This window comes from Scyliorhinus torazame, chromosome 11 (assembly GCF_047496885.1).
Source record: "Scyliorhinus torazame isolate Kashiwa2021f chromosome 11, sScyTor2.1, whole genome shotgun sequence".
Classification (NCBI taxonomy): domain Eukaryota; kingdom Metazoa; phylum Chordata; class Chondrichthyes; order Carcharhiniformes; family Scyliorhinidae; genus Scyliorhinus; species Scyliorhinus torazame.
The window spans coordinates 3944452-3964788 of NC_092717.1; the positions used below are offsets into that span (position 1 = coordinate 3944452).

Sequence of the window (20337 nt, forward strand, 5' to 3'; positions counted from 1 at the left end):
GTCCAGTCCAAGTCATTTGCCATCCTTCCTTTACTGTTGCTGGGTCAAAATCCTGGAACTCCCTCCCTAATAGCACTGTGGGTGTACCTGCACTGCATGGACTGCAGCGGTTCAAGAAGGAAGCTCACCACCTTAAGGCCAGCCAGGGATGTGCAATAAAACCAATGACACCCACATTCGTACATGTTTTTGAAAAATACAGCATTTTCTGCCAGCACTTAATGTACTTAATATAGACTTTAGACAGTGCAAATATGGGACCACACCTTGTGCAATGTATTGATTTATTTCCTCCAATTAAGCATCGGAAGCATTGAAACCATTTTAGTTCCTGCAAATCTTTGGCTCACCGTCCTTTACGGCCTCACTTGAAATTCCCAGCCTTGCGTTGAAATCCCTGCACAGCCAAGCTCATAGTTACCTCTGACAACCGCTCCCTGAATTCTCAGTTCCTTTGATTCCGGCCTCTCCCAAATTCCCCCAACTCTTTCATCCTCCTCCAATTCTGCAGCCAAGTTCCTCGCACGCATTCTCCCCTTCACCTCTCGCATTTAAAATCCAATTCGGTAATCAAACTTTTGATCGCACCTCTTAACATCTTTGGCCTGATTTCCATTTTGTTTTGATTGTACCACTAAAGTGCCTTTGGATGTTTGTCTGCATTACAGGCACTGTGTAGTTGCAAATTGCTGCAGTGAGTACTCAGGTGTTCTATATATTTAACACATTTAACAATTTTGCCCATCTTGAGACTGGAACAGAAGAACACAGTTTACAAATGAGGTTTCCCTTTTCAAACAGATGAGTGTTTTTCTGAGGGTGGTTGAGTCTGTGGAATTCTCTTTCACAGAGAGCAGTAAAGGCTGGGTCATTGAATTGATTCAAGGCTGTGTTAGACAATAGAGTCAAGGGTTATGGGAGGCAGACAGGAAAGTGGAGTTAAGACCACAACCAGATCAGCCATGATCTTATCAAATGGTGGAGCGGGATCGAGGGGTTGAATTTCCTACTTCTACTCCAAAGCTCTACTTTGCCGGATTCTTCACCTTTTGACTTTGTTTATTTGGTTATACGTCCTTGGGTTAATATAAATGATCATTTCAAATTATATTTAAAGTACAATCTCTCCCTATTGAAGCCATGCAGGCACAATAAGGTGAATATTTACTAACTCTATCTTGGAAGGACAAAATTGCATTGAAATTCAAGAATCATAGAATTTACAGTGCAGGAGGCCATGAATCTCAATGCAATTTTGTCCTTCAAGATCGAGTTAGTGAATATTCACCTTATTATGCCAGCATGGCTTCAATAGGGAGAGATTGTGCTTTAAATATCAATTCGAAATGATCATTTATATTACCTCAGGAGGTAATTTATCCAGAACGGAATACTGCTCTTTGCGTCTGGCTTTAAAGGTTCAGCTGAAAACTGGTAGTGGTGGGACAAAGCAAACAAAGCAGTTGGTAAAAGTGTGTCCATCAAGGGTAACCACAACAATTGGCACTGGCAGAGCTCAGACCAGGCAACAAAATGAGAATTTTCCATGTTTGTCGAACTTGGCAGCACACAGCGCATTGCATTTACTTGAGCCTTTCAGTCGTGTGCCTTTTACAAATTGACTTTTGTCTGCTAATATGTTTGTATGTTTTTTTTTGTTGAATCAGCAGAGTATACATTTCCTTAGGTTGGTGAACACGATGCAAAAGAGACCCAGGAAAAGTGCCAAAAAATTATATTTGCAATTTTAATAAAGCTGTTACTTAAGACTTCTCGAAGTGATGGATGTTCATATTGAAGTACTCATGGACCAGTGTGCAGTTCATTGTAAAACCAGTCTGCATGTAGCAGGTGATTGCGTGATTTACATCCTTGAAATACAGATACAGTACTTCGCCTTTCAACAATTGTTTTGCATGGAACCTTGACGTAAGTTGTTGCAATCACTTGTATTCTGAAATTTGTGCTTGTTTAACGGAGAATATCGCAGGGTTTGGAATTTGTGACTGAAACTTTGGGAGATCTGGTCAGTTGGGATATGAAAATGGAGATTACTATCATTATTTTGGATTGAGAGGAGGGAGCATGTTCCTTGGCTTCTTGTGTCATGAGGTGCACATTAATCTTTATTTTTTCCCCATTTCTTTTATGGAGAAATGCCCAGTTTCCATTCATCCACTTGGCTAATGGACAAGATCATTAAACTGGCACAAACTTTACTGGGAGATTTGGTTGCTGGTTGAATGTTTGTCCTGCAGGATTAAACACTGTGAAAACAATTTTTGGTTGATTACAGGAAATTCTTGTGCACTCCTACAATTTGTGACTCTGCTGTACTTGGGCATTCAGCACTTTTTCTGTAAGCCTGCTATTAAATCACCAAAAGAGTGTAAGCTCTCAGTGCTGTCTAAAATATAGAGATTTTTTTTCTATTAACAAATTGGGTAGGTATGTTCGGTAAATTTGTGCAAATTCTTCTTTGTATGTGGACATCGCTGGCAAGGCCCCTAATTATTGCCTATCCCTCAATGCCCTGGAATTAAGACTTGTTAAGCCATTTGAGAGCAGCTAGAGTCAGCAACATTGCTGTGGGACTGGAGTCGCATGTAGGTCAGACCAGGTAAGGACAGCAGATTTCCTTCCCTGAAGGGCATAGGTGAGCCAGACACATGGTTTTTTGCAGCAATTGGTAGGATTGTTAATGAGATTATTTTATTCCAGCTTTTTCAATTCCAATTAAATTTAAACTCCTCCAGCTCCTGTGATGGAATTGGAACTCTTGTCTCTGGAGCATTAGTCTGGTCCTTTGGATTACTCATCCAGTAACCCAACCATTATTCTAGCATGCACTTCAAGAAATTCAAGCCTGTGGTTCAGATGTGACTTTGAACTTTTTTCGCTTGCCGTTGATGCTTCATTCTTCCTTCTCTTCCAGGTTCTAGCATAAATGGCCAAGGCCTATAGTTAGACCAATTGTCTAGATTGATAAGAGCTACATGGAAATGTGGTAAATGAGGATCAGAGTGTGTGATGAGCATGGTATTTACAACCCCTCCATCAGGCAAGGTGACAAGTTCTCAAATAGAGCTGATAGGGACTCTGTCCTAAGTCAGCAAGGATAAAGTGAGGGGTTGCAAGTGCCTGTATACAGGTTTGCAAGCCTAGAGGGATTGGAAAAAGTTGAAAGTTAAGAGACCTTCTCCGATACAAAAAGATAATAGATTCAACACAGATTGGAGACTGTTGAGATTGTCTTTAGACACAGGCTTTTTTTGTCCTACCCAGTTCTGCAAGTAACTTCAGGCAATGGGTTTCTCATTTTTGGACTTGGGAAATTGGAAGCTCTCAGATTTATTGGGTCGGTGATATGTAGCTTTCGTGATTGATGTTCCAGGAGACAAGCCAGGGATGTTGATGTTTGGAAGACATCAAAGATAATGCAAATATTAGATTTGCAAGAGCAATGAAAAATCTTTTTCAACAATTGGAAAAACAAGGTTTTCATTTTCCTTTCAAAGGGCTTGGAGGTGAAGATATACTGATTCAGTCATTGCAAGAGAAGGTGAGATTGTGTGCAATCCAAAGAACATGGAATGTAAAATAAAATGAGTACAAGCTTATGCACGTTGACAAATTGGCAGAAGTTACCAGTTTCAGGGTGGGGCGAGAGTCTTTGAGGACCTCCTGAGTTAAATATTAGATTGAGGCATTAATTTTATGGAGTAATTTGAGATGGCATTCTTGCATTAGAAGAAAACAATGTCTTTAAATTTAGATTTGCAGCGAGACTGGCAATTGCAAGACTTGTGTGGCTGGCAATGGGTAGGACTGTAGCCACCAGAATTTAAATTAATATAAATTGCGTATTGAAATCAACATTTGCAACTTAAAATAGGCAGATAATCTTTATCAGTGTCACAAGTAGGCTTACATTAACACTGCAATGAAGTTACTGTGAAAAGCCCCTCGCCGCCACATTCCGGCGCCTGTTCGGGTACACCGAGGGAGACTTCAGAATGTCCAGTTCACCTAACAACACGTCTTTCAGGACTTGTGGGAGGAAACCGGAGCACCCGGAGGAAACCCACGCAGACGTAGGGAGAACATGCAGACTCCACACAGACAGTGACCCAGCGGGGAATCGAACCTGGGACCCTGGAGTTGTGAACAGTGTGCTACCGTGCCGCCCATATTATATTACACCTTTATATGCCACTGATGATTAAGCTGAAGACACTTCTGAATTTGCCTTTTTGCCATTAATTTCATTGAATCACAGTTCTGCACATCTACCATAGCATTGTGGTTAGCACTGCTGCCTCATAGCTCCAGGGACCCGGGTTCGATTCAGGCCTTGGGTGACTGTGTGGAGTTTGCTCGTTCTCCCCGTGTCTGCCTGGATTTCCTCCGGGTGCCCTGGTTTTCTCCCAAAGTCCAAAGATGTGCAGGGTAGGTGGATTGACCATGATCAATTGATACCCAAATGGTTAAGTGGGGTTGTGAGGATAGGGCGTGGGCCTAGCTAGGGTGCTCTTTCTGAGGATCGTTGTAGACTTGATGGGCCAAATGGCCGCCTCCTGCACTGTAGGGATTCTATTTTATGATTTCATTGAAGATTCAGCCATGTGTAGAGTTACCTGAAGTGTTTATGGCTGCAGAAAAATAGAATTGATGTTGATCATTTAATCTGGCCATTGCTATAAATTTCAGGAGACTTTCAAATGTGAGTAGAATTATTACAAGTATACAGTCCTTCAATACGTTGAGAAATGGGATTCATCATTGTAAGAAATTTCTGAATAACATGTTTTCCTGATCAATTTCATTCAGCAAGTATATCCAGGAGACAAAAGCACAGTTTATATTTGTGGGCAGCATTACATTGTGGGGCTTAGCATGCTGACTGTACTTTTAGAATAGTCTATCCTTTGCATCCAGCATCATTTTTGTTCCCAGACTCTTTGAAATGAGTTTGAGTACAGTTCATTTCCTGGTGAACAGTGATCTGCAACATTTCCTAATTCAACAGTAGTTTTCCATCCCGCTTAAACAGGATAAACTGATATTTTAATTGTGGCATTTCCATTTATGGGGGGAGGTTGTGATGAACGTGAAATGTTGTAATTTCCTCGAGGGGTTTCACTGTACACTGAAAATCATTATAACCACACATTGGATGTTCAGAAGAGTGTTGGGTTTTCAAAATAAAACAATCCTTGCATTCAAATTCTCTGCACTTCTACCAAAACTGCATTATTTTCAGTCACGTCACATGTACTAGTTTTAGTAATAGTTAAGATAGAATCCTAAACTGCGAGTATATGAACAGCAGGTTGAGCCGAACTCTGGCACTAAATCTTCTCCTGTCACATTTAAAGAGCAGTCAAGGATCATCAGTATTCAACCTCTCTACCACAGTACAATCAATCAAATGCCAGTATATATAGTGATGGAATTGCAATTATATTTCTGCGAATCCCAGTTCATTTGAATAAATGAAATCTGCAAATCTATAAAATCTGGTATAAATGTTAGTGTGATGCATTTACAGGGAAGTCCTCCGGCATTAGAAAAGTGAGTGTTACTTTGTTCAGGTTAAAGAATGTTCTGAGCAGCAGAGCTGTATGTAATTTATGTTTCTGAGTTCTTGAAGATACTGCTGAAGGGACCTGTGGATATTTCTAATATGTTACAATTCATATCGACGTGTGCTTGCTCCCAGGTAAAATTATTTCATCCAGATCAGTTTTTAAAATACTTTGCTGCTGATGCAATGTTGTAATTGTCTAATTCACCTGACAGTTGTTGCTAACTTGCTGTTGTCTCTTAACTTTGGCTGTTTAATTACGTTTGCTCAAGAATCGCCAGGTATCTTTCGATACCGCCACAAGGTTCAAAACCGAATACTGATCAAAGACTCGATACACCAGTTAGTAAGTTCAAAAGCGATGCTCATTTATTTACACACAGTCAAACCAACTCTTGCATAAAACTCTACAACCTAAACTATCACTATTACTAAAAGCCTATACTTAGCTTCGGGTGCCCACTCAGTCAGAGGAACAATGGCCGTTACTCGGTTCTGAGGCTGCTGGGTCGAGCTGTTTACAGGATAGCAACTGGGAGCGTCTATCTCGTAGCGTGCGTTGACTTGGAACTTAATTGGTCTGGTGTAAAGTTTTGGCAGGTCTCCTCGCTGAGAACCAAGGCCAAGAGAGCAATTCTCTCTTGGGAAGTCCCTTTTATACCCAAAAGGGCTTCGCATGCTTTTGGGCAGGCCTTGAACTTGGCCCCAATTAATTGGGCCGTTTCCCAATTGTCCCTATCGATTTTCCTCCAATAGAGGGGTGGGTTCCCTGGTTGCTGGCCGTGTCCTAGGTGGCTGTTGGTCTGCTTTGTTTCCTTCGCATTGTTTACCTAAATGTTGCCTTTTGTTCCCGGGGATGGCTCATTAGTATGTAAATGGTTCTACAGTGGTGGTCCTGTCTGAGAGCTACAGCTCTAATCAACAGACAGACCTTGCACCTGCTTGCTTTTTCGGTCTTGTCCAATTTTCCCTGCATTCTTTGCAAGAATCCATTTTGTAATCGGGACGTGGCCATCCCAGATGGCTACACAATCTCACATTTCAGAATCGCTTCCAGCATTTTCTCTTTTTTAATTTCAGATTTTTAAAACATTCAGTATGGGATGCAGGCGTTGCTGACTGGGCCAGCATTTATTGCCCATCCCTAATTGCCCTTGATCTGTTAAGAGTCAACCACAATGCTGTAAGTCTGGAGTGACTGACCAAGTAAGGGTGGCACATGTACTTCCCTGGAGGGCATAGTGAACCAGATGGACTTTCAATGAAAACTGTTTCATGGTCGGATTTTTCATTGAAGTCAAACTTCACTACCTGCTGTGGTGGGATTCAAATGGATGCCCCCAGAGCATGGGGTCAACCCTGGGTCTCTGGATTGCGGGTCCAGCCACAAGAGCACTATGCCACCATCTCCTCTGATTTCCAGCATCCACATTATTTTGCTTTTGTGCCAGAGGTTCTGAGAAACAAGCCATAGTTCACCCGTTTGTCACCCGCAGCGTCAAAACTTCATTTCAATCATTTCATGCCTTTCCTCACTCGTCGCTGTACAAATTAGTGAGCATTTGCAGAATGGTAGTACCTCACTGCACAAATTCTTGTTCACTCTTTTTCCTTTTGGAGACGAGACCCAGAAAAATTTCATTGTCATAGCTTGCAAACGGTGCTAAAACGTGGGATTTTACAAGCTGCCAGTCAGATGAAACGAAATGCAGGGAATTCAACCATTGCATCAGCAATTCACTGCAGCAATACATTTTAGAAATTGATCCAGATAAAATAATTGTGCCTGGGAGTAAGCAATAGAACTCCGACATAGCAATGTATAAAATATTTGGCATGTAATCAGGCTTGTTCATCACAATATGCAGTACCTGCAGGAATTCATAGATATAAATTACATATTATAACTCTACTACAGAAATGTTTTAAATCTGAATCAGACTACATACTCGGGCCTGTGCTTTGAACTTTTAAAAAGCAGTAGTACTTTCCTGTATGTGCATTGCACCAATATATAGAGAGGTTAAATAATGTAGATTTGCAAGTGTTAACTCCGGATTAGCTGAAATATAATTACAATTCTGTCACCATGCAAATATAGAATGATATAACATTTCTTGTACTGTGCTAGACCCTGGTTAGAGGCCTGCACATGACTTTGTTTAATAGGGTGCTATTATTGTCCACAAACGTGATGAATTGGCTAAAGTTTGGTGATATCAAACCACAATGACTGAGATCATCATGGCCACTGTAGCCGCTTTGCACCGTCGCAGCTGGTGAGACGCAGACTCTTCCTTTGCCTGTTCTTCTGTTGACCCTTTGTGCCAAACATTTGTCTGGCATTTCACCCTGACCTTGTCACCATCGGTGGCCCTGCAAGGAACTCCCAACAGCATTGTTCAAGGGAACATTGGAGTACCCAAGCCTCTACATCACATCAAGGTGTTGACCCATGAGTAGTGTGCAGGAAAGGTTCTTGTAATGTCCACTACACATCAAAAGACATTTTGGCTTTGTCAAGATTATCCTTTTATATCATTGAACATGTTGAACAAGACTCCTATACAGCCGTGCTTCTGATGCATAGTGGTTTTAGCTTGAAGGTATTTTATTGAATTATTTTGGGCTTCCTTAACAGCACTGCTCTCATTGCTTTGACTATCGGGACTATCTTCATGTTCTAGAGAGGGATCTATTGGATGAGATTTAATCACCAAAGTATAACTCCATAGAGTTTCTAAAACAGATGATAGAATTTTCAGAGATCAATTGCTACTATTGATTTAAAAGGTGTGCTTGAGAAAGGAATTCCCTCTACAAAATAAGGTGACATATTTATTAGAGATTTGAGGATGTAACTAGTAGGGTAGATCAAGGTGAGTCAGTAGATGTAGTATACCTCGATTTTCAAGAGATGTTCGATAAGGTGCCACACAAAAGGCTAATAGGCAAATTAGGGACTCATGGAGTTGGGGGTAATCATAGAATCATAGAATTTACAGTACAGAAGAAGGCCATTCGGCCCATCGAGTCTGCACCGGCCCTTACAAAGAGCACCCCACTCAAGCCCACGTATCTACCCTATCCCTGTAACCCAGTAACCCCCACTTAACATTTTTGAACACTAAGGGTAATTTAGCATGGCCAATCTACCTAAGTTGCACATCTTTGGACTGTGGGAGGAAACCGGAGTACCCGGAGGAAACCCACGCAGACACTGGGAGAACGTGCAGACTCCGCACAGACAGCGACCCAGCCGGGAATCGAACCTGGGACCCTGGAGCTGTGAAGCAACTGTGCTAACCACGGTAGCATAGTAGCATATATCAGCATAGACAGAGGTTCGGTTAACAAATAGAAAACCATGGTATAAATAGTGCTTTTGCAAGTTGGCAGGCAAAGTGCTGAAAGGATCATTGCCAGGCCCTGGCTATTTAGAGTCTATAATTAATGACTGAAATACATTCTTTCCAAGTTTTCTGATGATAAGGAGCGAGGTGGAAAGATGAGCTGTAGGGAGGATACAGAGGCTGTAAAGAGCTATAAGTTAGGTTGTGAGTGGACAACAAGATGGAGTGTGAAGTTATTCGCTTGGGTTGTAAAAGAAAAATACATTTTTAAAAAGTTGAGAAACTTTTCAAGGTTCATGTTTGGAGACGGGTGTGCTTGTACAAGGAATGCAGGAAGTCAGCATGCAGGTGCAGCAAGCAATTAGAAAGGCAAATGTATGTTGGCTTTTATCGCAAGAAGATTGGAGTACAGGATTAAAGAAATCTTGTACAGGGTTTTGGTGAATCTGCCTCTGGATTACTGTACAGTTTTGGTCTGCACATTTGAGAGGAAAGACTTGCATTGGTGGTGATACAGCGAAGGTTCACTAAATTTGTCCCTTGAATCAAGGTGTTGATCTGCGATGTTTTCTCTGGAGCAGAGAAGACTGAGGGGTGACCTGATTGAGGTGTACAAGATTGAGGGGTGTGGATAGGGAGCAGCTGTTCCCCTTAGTTGAAGGGTGATTTACGACGGGACACAAGTCAAAGCGAGGGGTGGGAGTTTTTTAAATAATCTTTATTGTCACAAGTAGGCTTGCATTAACACTGTAATGAAGTTACTGTGAAAAGCCCCAAGTCACCACATTCCGGCGCCTGTTCGGGTACACCGAGGGAGAATTCAGAATATCCAATTCCCCTAACAGCACGTCTTTCGGTGAGAGGAAACCGGAGCACCCGGAGGAAACACATGCAGACACGGGGAGAATGAGCAGACTCCACCCAGACAAGTAGCCCACGCCGGGAATCGAACCTGGCCCCCTGGAGATGTGAAGCAACATTGCTACCCACTGTGCTACTGTGTTGCCCAGGCTTAGAGGGGATTTGAGGGAAAACCTTTTTACCTGGAGAGTGGTGACGGTCTGGAACACACTTCCTGGGAGAGTGGTAGAGGTGGGTTGCTTCACATCCTTTAGAAGGTACCTGGATGAGTACATAGCATTCAAGGCTATGGACCAAGTGCTGACAAATGGGATTAGGTGAGCAGGTCAGGGCCTTTCATACGTCGGTGCAGACTCGATGGGCCGAAGGGCCTCTTCTGCACTGTAGTATTCTGTGCGAAAGGCTGAGTAAATTGGACTTCTCTGCAGCTGAGAAAAATGAGAGGTGATCCCATGGAAACCTACAAGATTCTGGAAGAGTTTGGTCGGGTGGACACTGAGATTGTTTCCACTGGTCGGGGAATCTAAAATACTCGGTTGGGATAACCCTGCCTCAGGATAAGGGGCCGATCACTTTAGGACTGTGATCAGGAGAAATTGCTGCACTCAAGGGGAATGTGAATCTTTGGAATTCTCTACCCTGGAGAGTTGTGGATGTGGCATCGCTGAATTTATTTAATGCTGCAATAGACAGATTTTTGGAATTTCCTGGAATTAAGGGATATGGGGAGGGAGTAGCCAAGAAATTAGAGTTGAAACCCAAAAGCAGCCATGGCCGTATCTGAGCCGTGTGGACTCCTCTTATGTTTTTCAGTGTATTTCTCCTCAAAATCGCGAATTTCTTTTTGCGCTATACTTCCATATAACACAGCAATTCAAGTACCTGAGTGTTTGAGGAAGTAATTTTCATGTGCAAAATCTGATTGAGTTTGCAAAAAGCAGTATAAATATGATATACAACAACAAAAAGTAGGATTGCTTCTCCTCCCCCAATTTGTTTTTTCACAGTCCAGCTGAAATGCAGGCTAGAATTCTTGCTACCATACTGTGGATGGTGCTTCTACTTTGGAATGATCTGTGACTAATGCTACCAGCCAGGGGTTCTTGCAGTGGATTACAGCAGCTTCAGTCTCCAGAAATCAATTAGATAGTACTCTCCCAGTTCGGACTTGAGCTGTGGGTCACCTGCAGGAATTTATAGCTATGTAGGGGACCGTAACATACTTTATGGGTCCCAGAGATGAGCAGAAAAATTCATCATCGATTTTACAAGCACACAGGAGATTCTGTGGGGTGACATTGAACCATGGTTGATGTGCAGTTAGTTGACGCAGTAAAGTTCATGATCAGTTCTCTTTTCGGGTTTCTCACCTGCACTGGGTCAGGGATCTCAAACAAAAGAAAGAACACCTTTATATTTACATGGTCCTTGAATATGATCCAGACATCCCAAAGCACTTAACGCAGCTGGAACATATTTTTTCTGAAGTATAATCACTGCTATTACGTAATCTTACTTACAGTAATGCAGCAGTCAATTTTGACACAGCAAGGTGTCACAAAATCATAAGATAAATGACTAATTAAACTGTTTTGGTGTGTTGTTTGAGGGATAAATGTTGGCCAGGAGTGTGAGTAGAACACCCCTGCACTTGAAATAATGCCATGGGACCTTTTAGATCTGCATGAGCAATTTAACTGTTCTGAAAGACATCACTCTTGCACTGTCGAATTGAAGTGCTAGTGATGGTGTGCTTTCAGCTGGACGTTTGATTTGGGGGGGGGGGGGGGGGGGGGCAGTGCTGTGGGTGGGGAGCTGTTCAGACAGCGGATTGGTACATGGTTGTAAAGGATTTAAAAATAAATACATTTAGAGTACCCAATTCATTTTTTCCAATTAAGGGGCAATTTAGCGTGGCCAATCCACCTAGCCTGCACATCTTTGGGTTGTGGGGGCGAAACCCACGCAAACACGGGGAGAATGAGCAAACTCCACACAGACAGTGACCCAGAGCCGGAATCGAACCCGGGACCTCAGCGCCATGAGGCAGCAGTGCTGACCTTTGTGCCACCGTGCTGCCCGGTTGTAAAAGATTGAGGAGATTTGGGAGTACTGTGCTTGTGCGCCCACTTACCCTCTTTTGAGGCTGCCTACTTGATCCACACCCTGGTTAGACATGTATCTGAGTACAGATAGAGTTTTCAGGTTCCTATATGCAATGTGTGCCCACTTTGTGGCGTTTGTCCAAAACATTTAAAGCTCACCAACACACTGGAAAAATGGGATACTATTCTAAGAATACATATCAAATTATTAATGTAACCTAACTTTATATTTTGTTATATGCATTGGTGCAGCCAACAATTTGATCTGTGGGTGGATGATAGAGGGAGAGGGGGCGGCGTGGAAAAGGCTGGAGATGGCGTCCTGCAAAGGAAACGAGCTTAAAAGCGCTGCTGACGGCGCCACTACCGCTCTCCCCGAAAAGGTTTACCACAAACCCAGTGGTGGGGGCAACATTAAGTATCTGGGGGCAATGGAGGCGACAGAGGGGTGTGTTGGGAGCCTCGGTGTGGTCCCCGATCAGGAACAATAGGTTTGCCCCAGGGAGATTGGACGGAGGGTTCCAGAGCTGGCACCGGGCTGGAATTAGGAGAGTGGGAGACTTATTTATAGATGGGACGTTTGCGAGCTTGGGAGCGCTAGAGGAAAAGTATGAGCTGCTTCCGGGGAATATCTTTAGGTATATGCAGGTGAGGGCGTTCACGAGGCAACAGGTGAGGGAATTTCCGCTGCTCCCGACACGGGATCCAGGATAGAGTGCTCTCGGGGTTGTGGGTCGGGGAGGGCAAAGTGTCCGAAATACACCGGGAGATGAGAGAAGAGGGGGAGGAGCTGGTAGAAGAACTGAAAAGAAAATGGGAAGAAGAGCTCGGGGAGGAGATTGAGGAGGGTTTGTGGGCAGATGCCCTAAGTAGGGTAAATTCCTCTTCCTCGTGTGCCAGGCTTAGCCTGGCCCAATTTAAGGTGCTACATAGAGCACACATAACGGGAGCGAGGTTGAGCAGTTTCTCGGAGTGGAGGACAGGTGCGGGGGAAGCCCGGCGAATCACACACATGTTTTGGTCGTGTCCGGAACTGGAGGGGTTTTGGAGGGGAGTGGCGGGAGTGATCTCGAAGGTGGTGAAGGTCCGGGTCAAGTCAAGCTGGGGGGTAGCTATATTTGGGGTAGCGGATGAGCAGGAAGTGCAGGAGGCGAAAGAGGCCGATATTGTGGCCTTTGCGTCCCTAGTAGCCCGGCGTAGGATTTTACTCGTGTGGAAGGAAGCGAAACCCCCTAGCGTGGAGGCCTGGATAAACGACATGGCAGGGTTCATAAAAGTGGAGCGGATGAAGTTTGCGCTGAGAGGATCGGCTCAGGGGTTCTCCAGGCGGTGGCAACCGTTCCTCGACTATCTAGTGGAACGTTAGGGGGAAAATAGATAGCCAGCAGCAGCCCGGGGGGGGGGCGGAAATTGTTTTTTGTTCTAGATGGGGTGAAGGGACGGGGGGGGAGCACTATTTCGTGTTATTTTGTTAGTTCACTCTGTTATTTAAACAGTTATCTATCAGTTATCATGTTACCGTTTTTGTTGATTTGTAAGGGGGAAAAATTGTGTTTGAAAACTTTAATAAAATATATATTTTTTAAAACAATTTGGTCTGTGCTAAATAATATCAACATTGCTGGAATGAGAGCAGTTTCTTCATTTTAAATTGGAAATTCACTATCGGCTTGTTGTGTACTTGTGAGCAAAACTTTGGTATATTCTGTCAACACTGGGATTGATTTGATTTAAGCATTTTGAAATAATGAATCACTCTTTGGTGGTTCAGTTTTATATGCTGACTATACAAAAATATGATTTCTGTTTGGACTGACAGTGGATGAAAATGTAATCTGCTTTTGTAATCTGTTCCAGTATTATCTCCAAACCTTTTACTGGGCAGACCCTGATGTTTTTTCACTGAAAAGAATTTAAAGAATTTTTGGAATGCATCAGGCAATCCTGTAACAGCGGTACTTTGAACATTCCTGCCTTTTGTATGCCTCTTTTAAACACAATTTGTTTTAAAGACACCTCTTACAATTTGATGTTGTTGGGCCTTTGTGTGTAAAATTCATATTGCTGCTTTTATTCTTGGAGTAAATCCACGACGCAAACAGTCCATTTGCAAGCAGCAATATTAAATCTCCGTTTTCTATTCTGTTTGTCTGTATTACCCTCATGGTGATCAGGAAATTCAGTTCTTGGCCGTTTTGGTTGATTTTATTGAAAACACAACGTGCAAGTGTGAAAATAGGCAACTCCCAAATGGATTCATTTCCTCTGCTGTCCACCGTACGAGGAAAACTATTGAAGCTTTTGAAGTTTCGTATATCACAGTACCTTGTTTCGGGCAGTAGTTCATCAGCCCTGGACGTGTTTATCTTGTTTCTGTAGGTATTTCTGCATTTATGATATAAGCATCAGAGCTTGATCGTTAATATTTTCAGGAAGCAAAATTCAGCGGCTGCTGGAAATACTCAGTTGATCAGACAGCATCTGTGGAGAGAGAAGCAATTGACATTTCATTTCTTTTCATCAGAACTGGTCACTTTCTGTTTTTGTTCACCTTGACTCATAAACCATCAAAATGATGAAGGGTGAACAATGCCATTTAAAAAATCTGGAAGGGGTGTTGATGGCATGGCTGACATTTAGTGCCCAATACTCATGAAAGCTGTTTTAAAAAGTGGAGGGCAGACCTTTTGAATATTACAACTGTTAATTGACGGCGTGTGACATAGAGGTGCCCCAGCAAAACTGGAATCAATGGGAATTGGGGAAAACTCTCCGCTGGTTGGAGTCATTCCCGGCACAAAGGAAGATGGTTGTGGTTGGAGGTCAATCATCTCAGCTCCAGGACATCACTGGAGGAGTTCCTCAGCGTAATGTCCTAGGCCCAACCACCTTCAGCTGCTTCATCAATGACCTCCCTTGCATCTTAAGGTCAGAAGTGGGAAGGTTTCTTAGGCAGCATCTTCCAAACCCACGAGCACTACCATCTAGAAAGACAAGAGCAGCAGAGAACCCCACCATCTGGAGGTTTCCCTCCAAGTCACTCACCACCCCGACTTGGAAACATATCGGCTGTTACTTCACTGTTGCCGGGTCAAAATCCTGAAACTTCCTCTGTAACAGCACGGTGGGTGTATGTACACCTCGGAGACTGCAGCAGTTCAGGGAGGCAACTCACCACTACCTTCTCAAGGGCAACTAGGGATGGGCAAAAAATGCAGGCCTAACCAGGATTCCCAAATCTGTAAATTTAATTTTTTAAAATGTTGCATATCAGACTTTTTCAACACCCCTTTCGTGCAACTGACTTGATTTCTGTAAGTGGGCATCAACATTGACTTAAAATGGCACGAACTGACCATGGAAACTGTTGGCAATATGTAGTGTCCCTACTGGACCACTTTTCAAGACATCTCTTAAATGCTGCATTACTATCCAGAATGAACACATGCAAAATGTAACATGCGTCACAGGCTTAAATACGGGCTCAAGGGGCTCTGCTGCTTTTTCATAACTGAGCATTAGAGAATTCTTGGATTGGAAAATAGTTTCACCCTTAAAAATACAAGCAATTTATTGTCATCCATGTCTGACTAGTGTGCCAACACAACAATAATGTCTTGCGCAGTAAGACAAATTTCAATCCACATGTTTGCGAACAATTGACTGGTTCCAGAAGTTACTTCATACTGTTAAATATGTTGTCTACTAACAGAGCACCAGTTGTGAACCACATTGCTGCCTGTGGCCTTATTATTGAATTAGCATTTGTATTAAAAGTTGGCCTTTAACTTGCATAATTCTTCGAATACTTTTAGACCTATGACTAAAGAACTTAAATTTGCATAATACCAATACACCTCAAGATCAAAAACACTTTCTAGCCAATTAAGTTCTTTAGAATCACTACAATGCAGAAGGAGGCCATTTGGCCTATCGAGTCTGCATCGAGTGTTTGAGAAGTGTTTTTGAAGTGTGAAGTTGTGGTCACTGAAGAAAAATGTGCGGCCAATTTTCCCACAGCAAATTCCACAAGCAGCGATAAGATAGTCTAGATGAAGTTGGTCGAGATATAAATATTGCCTCAGGACACACAGAGGTTTCCCTGCTCTATTAATTGTGCCATGGATTTCTTCTATACCCACCAAAGAGGGTAGATGGGACATCAGTTTGAAGTCTCGACTAGTCCTAAACTATTGCCATTCCATTCAAAAAGTTTTGTATCCATATGCAAACTACTGCAATATACATCAGTTCATTAGCCAGATTGGACCAGGATTTACCATGTTTGTTTCCACCTTGCTTAACCAATGACCATAATGTTCCATTTCTCTTTGACCTTGGAACAAACATTCCTTGAACCCCAACTTGTGCAAAGCTTAGGTGTGCATAGCTTGCTTTTGATCCATGAATCCCACCTTTTTTTCCCTTAGAACCTTCTGTCACCGTGCTCCTGCACACAGGAACACCTACCTAACCGCAAGTAAATGGGAAGGTACCTTGCAGCGGTCGATCTACTTTCATTTCAAAAATAGGTTCCAAAAAGAGCTCAAAGCAGATCTGTCCATTTGAGCATAGAGGTTTATGTTCCAATTGTTCAAAGTCAGTAATTAGAATTGCTGCATTCACCAGTTGAATGTAGTCGTGAGTAAGCTGGCAAGGCATGGGGTATGTGAATTCACACCAGCTTGAGTAGAATAGAGCTGAAGTTTCCGATCAGGCTTGAGGTCACTGGATGTAATGTTTATTTAATAAAATCGTGGATTGTCTGGTATAATTGTGCCATGCATGACTTTGGGCATTATTGAAGCAATTACATTATCAATTTGCTTCTGCGGTTTAGCATTGCAACACGATGATTGAATGTCAAGATTTTTCATTTTCTCCCTTGCCTTCAAGGGAATGAAGGACATAATTTAGTTGAACTATTGCAATATTGAAAAGTAAGGAAACTGAGGATCCAGGCTCTGCTGCTGATCCTCCACATCCATCCCCCAATTAAAATTTTGCACTGATACAAATTATTTCAAATTCTACTTAAGAGTCCAAGTCCTTGAAGTTCTACATTCAACTCTAAAATTCAACTTCAATCTCCTAAAATCCCTGTGAAACATAAATTTAGCAATGCCCCAGATCTGATGAATTGTTGTGATCAGTTTGAAATGTTTGTGTGAAAAATTCAGAGGGTCCTCGCCTGACAGTGTGATTGGCACTGATTGTACATTCTGCGCAAGTTAATTTTGTGTTGCAAACCAGTTTGTAATGACTGGCTCTTCAATGATGTATTTTTGAAATCCACGTCACCTGTTTTTGCTGTTGGGTGAGGGTAATTTGACAATGTGACTTTATTTTTGGTGCCGAGGGATCCACCCGAGTACAGATTTATCCCACACTGTGACTGACATCTCTGTCAGTGCAGCACTGCACTGAACTCTTGCCTAGGTCTCTGGAGTGGGGCTTGAACCCACAGCTTCTGCCTCCGAGGTAGCAGTTCTACCACTGAACCAAGACTGCCACTTACTTGCAGACTTATGGTATAAGAGACTGTAGATGTAATTTGAAACACTAGTTTGTTTCTTGATCTTAAATGCCATAGTTTTTAGCCTTAGAAAGCCTAGATATAATTTACATAGCTAACACCATTTCAGACGTTAGGGCAGGTCCTTCCATCCAATTGTATAAATTTGTAGTGTTTCTTTGCACTGAAGAGTTTTTAAAACATTTGCTGTATGGTACTAAACTTCAGAATTATCTAGCCCAGCTGGTATTTGCTGGGATTTATATTCCTTGCATTCCATCTACTTCAGCTGACCCTTTCACCAAACCCATCTATCTATATTTTTGCTTTCCCCTTCTTCAACTTTGAACGGACTATGTATGCATCATTTATTCGTGACATCATTCAGCTTCATAAACCTTTGCCTGATTAACCTTGAGACACTCAATGAAAGAGTGACCTGACATGGGGAGATGGGAGCAGACTGGGAATACTGTGGGAACATGCGTTCAAATCCCACCACTGCAGCTGGTGGAATTTAAATTCAATCAATCCGATTGACTAATTTAAAATCTAGAGTTTGAAGTGCGTCTCAGTAATGGCGCAATAAAGCTTTCATCAATTGTCATTATCCATCTCTGCCTTCTTCTGAGGTTCCTTGCTCACAAATGCCAATCTTCATCAATTCAATTCACTGACATGATATCAAGAGGGCAGCATGGTGGTACAGTGGTTAGCACTTCTGCCTACAGCGCCGAGGACCCGGGTTCAATCCTGGCCCTGGGTCACTGTTTGTGTGGAGTTTGCGCATTCTCCCCGTGCCTGCTTGGGTTTCACCCCCACAACCCAAAGCTGTGCAGGGTAGGTGAACCGGACACGCTGAATTGCCCCTTAATAGGGAAAAAGAAATAATTGGGTACTCTAAATTTATTCTAAAAATATGATAAGAAACGGCTGAAGGCATTAGGTACTGCAAAAGGCTACAGACCCTGACAACATCCCGGCAATAGTACCAAAGACTTGTGCTCCAGGACTAGCCATGCCCCTAACCAAGTTGTTCCAGTGCAGCTGCAGCACTGGTATCTACCCACCCAGCCAATTAACACCCATCAGTCTGCCCTCTAACATCAACAAATTGATGGAAGATGTCAGCAACAATGCTATCAGGTGGCACTTGAGAGCAATAACCTGCTCACTCCCGTTACATCCTTGGTCCAAACATGGACAAAAGAGCTGACTTAGAAGTGAGAGTGACTGCCGCATCAAGGCAGCATTTGATCGAATGTGGCATCAAAAAACCATGGCAAAATTTAGGTCAATGGGTATTGGGGGTGGGAGGCTAGGATCTCCCCATTGGTTGGAGTCATGTTTAGCACAAAGGAAGGTGATTGTTGGAAGGTGGTTGTTGGAGGTCAATCACCCCAGTCCCAGGAATTCACCAGGGTAGTGTTTTAGGCCCAACCATCTTCAGCTCTTTCATCAATGACCTTCCATTGTAGTCGTAAGTGTGCTGATGATTGCACAACATTCAGATGACAACTTGTACTGAAACAATCCATGCCAATATGCAGCAAGACCAGGACTACATTCTTGCTTAGACTGTTAAGTAACATTTGTGCCACACAAGTGTCAGACAATAACCATCTCTGGTTCTTACCGATTCTTATCATGACTCGTTGACATTAGTAGCACTACCAGCACTGAATCTCCCATTATCAACATCTTGAGGGTGATATTGACCAGAAGCTGAGCTGAAACGACGATTTAAATACTGTAGCTGCAAGTGTGGTCAGAAGCTAGGAATTGAGGCAAGTAATTCATCATCTGACTCCTCAAAGCATGCCCACCAGCTGCAAGCATTGAATCAGGAGTGTGATGTAATACCCTTCAGTCACCTGGATGGGTGTGGCGGCACACCATTTGAGGTACTTGCTGCCATCCATGACACAGAGCCACTTGGTCGACACCCTATCCACCATCTTAAACAGCCACTCCCTCCAACAAAGCATAGTGCAGCTGTGTGTGCCATCTACAAGATGCACTGCAGCACCTCAGCTTGCATCTCCCATGGTTGCCAAGTCCTGAAGTGACATGAACTCTGAGAGAGGGATGTCACCACTGGGCCACAAGATCATCTTATGTGTAAAATCAAGAGAATTACTGCACTCCCAACTCTCTATGCATTGCACCACTAAAGTTCCCAAATAAATTCCAGGCAAGCATTGTTATGCTCTTAACACTCGTGGTTGAGTTTATCGGTCTGGTGTGAAGTGGCCAAGGTACCAGGAACTTATTGTAGCAATAATGAATTACCCTCCATGGCTTTAATTGTCTCCTATATGAACAACAAATTGCACTGATAAAGGCATCCCAGAGGACTTTATAATTGAGTAAATTCAGGAGGACATTGCATAGAAATATTTGTTTAAGTGCAGTTGAATGTCGAATTCAGAAATGTAGTAGGAAAGACCAGTTTTGTTCAACTTCTATTGGGAAGAGGAGAGACCAAAGGATTTTGGGGAGGAAAGTCATTCCACTTTCAGGCATTTGTCCAATGGACAAATAGAGGATCTGGCAGGGAATGGCTGATAATCAATGTCATGAGATCCAAGAAGGCTTTAAAGCACAAAGTAGATCAAATGATTGATTTGCTTTTGATCCATCGGAGGATTTATGTGGTTAAACTGAAGGGGAATTTTAATCCGTTTGAAAAGGAAAAGATTCGGGTTTGCTGCTTTGTGTTAATTGTTTTAGGGTAATCATTTAAATTGTGATTATGCATTTGAAATGTAACCCTGGTTTAAAAAATAACCACTAGTTCTAATTGAACTCCTTGAAAGATTTAAGGAGTAAGAGGATCAAGAGCCTTCGGCAATGCAACTCATCTGTGTGAACATGCGTTATCTGACACTAAACCTTTTTCAAACTGTTTCTGTT

At 42.7% G+C, this 20337-nt stretch overlaps 1 protein-coding gene across 2 annotated transcripts in view; it reads left to right on the plus strand.

The window, feature by feature from the left end:
• Positions 1–20337, plus strand: part of LOC140385063 (septin-7) — a 157439-nt gene that overhangs the window by 47316 nt on the left and 89786 nt on the right. The window lies entirely within an intron of this gene.